Here is a 7,346-nt window from a genome sequence, read left to right as displayed (position 1 = left end):
TTTATATTTTTCGTGAAAATTATCAATAGCTCAAGATCCAAGGTTTCCCATACAAAGTTTGTAAGCTTACTAAGTAAGTAAATTAAAGCTCATTAACTACTGAATAACTTCTGTAATCTCAATGCGTGACTTCCACAAACCTCAATTGGAATAAATTTTCACTAGAACCCATTTCTCTTGTAGATAATATAATCATTCCCGTCTGTATGGTACACTTCTTAAACATAAAATAAAATCCTGTGGCTATGATAGTTAGGTTATTCCACCCTTAATGATAAAAACTCTTCAAAGGAACATCTCAAACTCGTAAATAATGCTCCCAAAAATACATAGCATAATAATTTTTTCTGGGAGAAAGGAAAACACTCGAACAAAAAAACGGCGAGGTATGATGATCTATATCTACATAAACTTACGACAGTTCCTTTGGACCAAACACGTTTGGCAGATATTCACAATACAAAAAGTGCCTTTCCTATAACCTTCTATTTACAAGTTCTATACAGTCTTCAAAAAACTTGTTCAAGTTGTAAGAGTATCCAAAGCAGGTACATTGGCTAAGAATTTTGCTGAAAGACTCTCGGTGAAGTGATGTGGTAGAAGGCATAGTAGAATATCACTTCAGCTCAATTTAGCGCGAATTGAAACTATTTGACTCAGAAGGCTTTTGATACCTACAAAAGAGCTTCTAACAACTTTTAAGTCTAATAACAAACTGAATATTAATGTTCTAAATATTTTTCTTTAGAAACTTATCAAGTGATGTAAATGGTGTTTCAAAAGAAACTTTTTAATAAATAAAGCACATATACTACGTTGATGTCTCTCTTCTTCCTGTATAAATTATGAAATAATTCTACCAGTGCAGAAGTCTGCAAATTATTAGACGTTACTTGTCTTGCTACTTGGTATAGCTATCAATCGCTGAAATAGTTACTATTGAAGTAAGGGAGGAGGTCAAAGCGTTGGCGCACAATAAAACTCCAGATTATGACAGAATTAATGCATTAACTAGGAAACATAATTAACTTTAATACTATGCTCAGACTCTGCTATTTTCCTTTGCATAGAAAAAATACTGAGATACCTGACATGGCAGGTGGTCAGTTCATATAAAGCGATTAGCCAAATGGTAATTATTTCGACAATATTTAAAAGCATATTTTTATGCAGACTTTGCTGGAGGAAAAGCAGTTCAAGCCGAAGCACCAGTTGAGAAGAGGAGTACATGCAGAGTTCATGTGAAAATCAAGAAAACATAGCTCAGGTCAAAGTTTGCACAACAGTGCTGGCTCCTAGTTAAAGAACCCTTCATATATATGAGGCAATACTCAAATCGACCTGGCCCTGTACATTTAAAATCTGAGGCGATTCAGCCTATTCAAATTCAATGTTTTCAAAGTAAAATTTTTCGAAATAAAAACGAAAGCATTTTTTTTTTTTTTTTATGAATGAAACCACGTACTCCATAGATGCCTAAAAATATCATAAATAGTATAATCTATAGCAGAATTTTGAAGATTCATGATAAGGTATTTGCGCTCCAACTGCTAGACAATAGCTAAAAATTTTGAAGACTGAATAGATATAACCTATTAGTTTCTATATTTTCGATTCAATTGATCTGACATTTATATGGATAATATATTTTTCATATATTTCATTGTCATTGTTTTTTATACCGAAATTTAGTTATGGTTGCTTAAATTAAAAACAGATTTTAGGTAGGTAGGTTGTTATGTGTGAATATCTGGCGACGCCCCTTGGTCTTTAACGCATTGTGAACTAAAAATTTTTCTTTGTGAATTGTGAACTAATTCCTCTCTTAACTAGCCTGTGCCCTTGATGAAGTTCATCAGCACAAAAAGTTTTATTTATATAACCCCTGAGACATCAACAAGAAATCATGAGCCGATAGTTGAGATTATTTCTCTATGCAATATTCTCTATGTGTAATTCGCAAGGAAAATGTTCTACAGTCTCTTCTTTTCCTATATCTTAACCATTTYTATATTAGTCGTTGTATAATAATARTCCAAGTCTGTTAGTATTTCAACTATAAGACAATGGGCTGCTGGCATCACTACTTGAGATCGTATGCCATTACTTTTATATTTTCATAGTCGGTGGGGTCCACACATATGACAGCTAGGGGTCATGAGGTAGCATAGTCTAAAGTCAAATTTCGTACAAATTTGCATTATTAACTGCTTCTTGATTTGTGTACTGGAAAGTGAAGTAGTCAAATGGAATTTAAAAATGTCCAGTATTTCGTCCATTTTCGCACTGTGACATAGATAAATATGTGAAAAAACTGCCACGGACTAAATTATTTGAAATCGGTCGGGCTGGTCCATAGATATGAGGTTCAATCTAAAACAGGGCAAAGCCATGCCCATCGTCCCATTTTACCCCTTTACTGTTATCTTCCAATATCATCCATTTTTACATAGTCGATAGGTGTGCTAAAAGTATTTGTTGTGAGAGTTATTCTAGCGTTTTGTGGGCATGATAGTGGTCCGATTACGCCTATCTACAAACTCCGCCAAGCAACGTGTGTACCAGGTTTCATCTGAATATCTGGACGGACGACGGAGAGTCATCTTGAATTCAACTCGTCTCATCATTCTGATCATTATGTAAATATAAACAGACACCTATATCGATTAGTTTAAGGTGATACCRTTAGGTGAACAAAACTATTTTACTCTGTAGCAACATGTTGCCAGATTATAAGGTTATGTAGAATTATACTACTTCAAAAATCGTTCTTCCGACAAATATTTGGGGACAATGTGTTGTACGATATTTTCAGTTTGTACTTTTTTTTTATATGAAATGTCCCATTATAGCACGTATACACTTATATGACGGCGCGTAAGCGTGTTTGAGAGCTTAAATTTCTACCACGCAGAATACACACACATGCGATTCTTGTTACGATTATTTGCAGTCAGCCACGCAGTGAGCGCCAGATATGAGTTGTGTTTTATGACAGTCATACGTGTTTTGAAAATAAAGCGAAATGAAATTCCACACACAACGCAAGTAGGAGACAAAACACACACACACACACTAACGCAAATGCAGTGCAGCATTCTAAGGCGTAGCTGTGTGCCCAGTGCGGTTTCCGCAACCTTTGTTATGTGATTTCCAACTGCCGCAGTCACACTTTAAACATTTATGACACTTTTGCATGTGACAAACGAAATAACAACAAATGAAGCGCGAAATGTGAACGAAATAATTTGCCATGGCACCACAACAAACTTGCTAATAAAGTAACAGCATGGTTGAAATATTTCCAAATTGCTTAAAATGCCGAAAAATTAGCGACACACCGCCATGCAGCAGGCAGCAATTAAGCGAGTAAATGATGCGCAATTTTGGTGGCGGTCAACGCCCGCAGGTTACTCATACGCCCCGCGCGCCATACAGCGACACGCTGAGTTGTCAATTTGCATTTCGCTAACCGAAAACTGAATGCAAATTAAAATAAAAGGAAAAAACTTCAACCACAAATGCACGCACACACGCATGTGCTTAAGTATGCACAGCGTCCGTCAATGTGGCCGAGGCGTTGCATTAGCCGGCAACCGCAGAATGCATGATAGCTCATACCGACACATATACTCGAATGTATGTAGGTGCAGATCAGTATTGAGTGCTGTGTGCCCCTGCACTGTGCGCTGTTGTTGCTTTGGTGTTGTTGATAAAGTGTTGGCTTGTCGAACTCAGTGTAGCTCATACCCCCGCTATGGCGGCGCAGTGTTTTGTTGTTTTTGTTATTAAATACGAAATAACAATTCAATATTTTTGATTGAACACTTTGGCACGTGGTCAGCAGCTATTCGAGTTTGGCCACAGCGCAGAAAAAACAGTTATTTCCCCACAACCAGCAGATGTGTGTCGTGTTCGTCAACGCTGTTGGCGCGTTGATGGTGGCGATAGCGTTGCTGATTTGACCAATAAATTTTAATGAAACCCATTTTCTGGCAATACACACACACACACTTGCAACTGTGTGCTATTGTATGTGAACGTCACCGCATTGTTTATGTGCAGGCAGACGCGTTTGTTGCGTTTGTACGTGTGCGTCGTAAGTGCTGCGGGTTTACCACAACGCTTGTATATAGGACTCAGCACTTCCAAAGGCAGTATGTCATTTTGTCGATTTATTTAGTAAAATCAATAGAAAATATTTCTTTATAAGCTTTGTTCCATCTATCGAATTGATTCAGTTAAGATTCCCTTAGTATATTCCTAGAGCGTGGTAGCCGTGAGGAACTGAAAGTACTACTTCTTCTTAAACACAATTGCTCGGAGTCACTAAAGCAGCCATTTTAAAAAGGTTAAGATTCGCTTAATACTACAAAAATAATTTTTTTTCACCTGATTATTTTTTCAATGATTGATAATCATTTGTGAGACCAAGCTAACTTACTACATGAAAGTATATCTATGATGCCAAAGAAATAYTCTGTGTTTGGTAGGATCAGAAAGGTGTGTTGTATTATGAGCCATTAATGGGAAACGCTACCGACAACAACCCATCGAATTGGCGATTGTGCCGAATTTGTAATTAGGCACGAAGCAATAATTTTCCATTATGACAACTCTCGGACTCTTATTGCAAGAACGGTTTTGGTCTCTTTCAACAAAATTAAGAGTTCATTTAAATAAATGCTTTGTTCCGTAGTAGTATACAATTCCAAGGTTTTTCCAACAGATTTGAAGTATTTTTTTTTTTTTTATAATCATTTCTCAAATGAGAAAGAGCTGCAAGTTTATTTAAACAGTTAATATCGTATGTTCTTTTCGCTACTTTCGAACACTTTAACGGTTCAACGCAAAGATATATAGGCCACAACAACTTTTGCCTCTAGACATACATTTAAAAGTAATGCTTCTTATATATTTGTTTTTATTTTTTACTAAAACTCATGCCCGAACAGCAATCTAACCATGGCTGCTTAACCTCCAACAATTAACCAAAAATGTCTAAATGACTTCGAAACGTGCTTTGAAGAGACAACGGTGGAAATGGCACTCTTCCTCTATAACCATCACCACCGGATTCACATAAAACTTTTAGAGCTAGCTAGTGATTCTCACTTTGGACGACATCTTACGTATTAAGGAAAAAAAATGCAGTTAAAGCAAAAACTTGGCATAACAACAAGTTTCCGTATATTGCCGTAATGAAACCAATGATCAAGGATTGGCCGTGGTGAAATAAGCAAACTGCGAAGGCAGTGGACTTCCGAAAGTTTTCACCGACAAAATAATCAAAAGAATCCACAAACTAATTTTGTATGACCGAAAAGTTAAGTCGTTCGAGATAGCAGGCACACTAAAGACATAAACAGACCTTATACATCTTATCATCAACGAATATTTGGATATGAGAAAGTTCCTCGCAAAATGGTTACGGTTACGTTTGACGTTTTTTAGCATAACATTACTCAGAACGTTTTATCATTTAATCGTGAATTGTTTTATGTACAGGGAATTAAAATATTCATCTCGGCCAAAAAATGGAATTAACTCGTGAACATTTTCATGCGATCATTTTTCACAACTTTCGACGTGGATTATCACGACGATGAACTAAAATCTTTGTATGGCCATGAAGCACCATCCTATAGCACTGTGAAAAACTGGTAAAATGAATTCAATCGTGGCCGACGCTCGCTCAAAGACGAATTCCGTGAAGGTCGTCCAAAAACAGCCGTTGTGCCAGAAAACATCGATACCGTACGTGAACTGATAGTGCAAGACCGTCATGTAACATACCTTCAGATAGAGGCATGCCTATGCATTTCTCCCACCAGCATACATGCGATATTGCGTAAAAAAGGGTTATTTTCGTTGGATCCCGCACAATTTGACAATCGCTCAAAAAAGACTTGTGTGGATTGGTGTACAGAAATGCTGAAAAAATATGATCGCGGTGCTTCAAAAGACGTTTATAAGATCGCCACAGGTGACGAATCATGAATCTATGCGTATGAGCCCGAAACAAAACAGCAATCGACCGTGTGGATCTTCCAAGGCGTGCCAAATCCAACGAAAGTTGTTCGTGGAAGAAGCACTTCGAAGCAAATGGTCGCCTGTTTCTTCGGCAAAGCTGGTCATGTGGCGACTGTTCCGCTTGAGCAACGTAGGACGGTCAATTCTGAGTGGTACACCACCATTTGTTTGCCTGAASTCTTCGGAGAAATTCGAAAAACGAACAAGAGAAGACGAATCATTGTGCACCATGACAATGCGAGTTCTCACATATCGGCTCTAGCGCCTTTTTGACCGGCCAAAACGTCGACTTGATGGGTCATCCGCCATATAGGCCTGACTTGGCACCCAATGACTTCTACCACATCATGAAAATAATGCGTGGTAAACGATTTTCGTCGCCAGAAGATGCTGTTGAAGCATTCAAAAACCATGTTTTGGAGGTGTCTCAATCGGAGTGGAAAAAGTGCTTCGAAAATTGGTTTGAGCGCATGCAAAAGTATATAAATCTTGATAGAGAATATTTTGAAAAACAATAAAACCATTTTCGTTGGTAAATATTCCTATTTTCGTTATTATGCCAGAAATATATATAGCAGCCCTCGTAATAATAATATATTTATATATATAAATCTTCTGCACGTGTGTTTGTAATTGAACTGCTCCTAAGCGGCTGGACCGATTTTGATGAAATTTTTTGTGAGTATTCAAGGGAGTTTGAGCATGGTTTAGATTCACAATTCGATTTGTTGTAACAATATTTTAACAATGAATTTATTTATTTATAAATTGTTGTTGATTTTAGAACATTTTACACAGAATTTCGGCAGACTGCGCTGCAGTCGTGTCAGATATTGGAGTTTCAGTTGCACCTGGTAGATGGCGCTACTCATGAGTACAGTCTAAACCATGAAGACTATAGACCATGTGTATGGTATATAGTTTCTAAACATTCATACTGAAGATTCATAAAGGACAGTTTGGCTGGACACATTTGTTACTTTTTGTACCTTCTGCTCATMACTATTTATTTTGGAATTTGTTACTGTTACGAAGCACAGATTTTACATAATCCTTCATAAAGTTTTCCTAATCCACTTAAATATCGTAATCAACAAAAAAAAATTTTTTTTTTTAATTTATAGATTCATTGTATATATTATTTCTACAAAAAAATGTCACGTCTTCGTGGAAGAGCAAAAAATATTGGTCRACGTTCTCATAATACGCAAATGGTCCGTAACCATCGATTGAACAAAACAGTAGAAAAGCACTTGACAACTTGAGAGGCACRTCAACGAGTGTCCGACGCTCACAGAGCATATGAACGACAG

Source organism: Bactrocera latifrons, unplaced genomic scaffold (assembly GCF_001853355.1).
Source record: "Bactrocera latifrons isolate USDA-ARS-PBARC rearing strain unplaced genomic scaffold, ASM185335v1 scaffold_294, whole genome shotgun sequence".
In the NCBI taxonomy this organism is placed as follows: Eukaryota; Metazoa; Arthropoda; class Insecta; order Diptera; family Tephritidae; genus Bactrocera; species Bactrocera latifrons.
The sequence above is the reverse complement of the archived record's forward strand: the minus strand, read 5'-3'. Positions refer to the sequence as shown.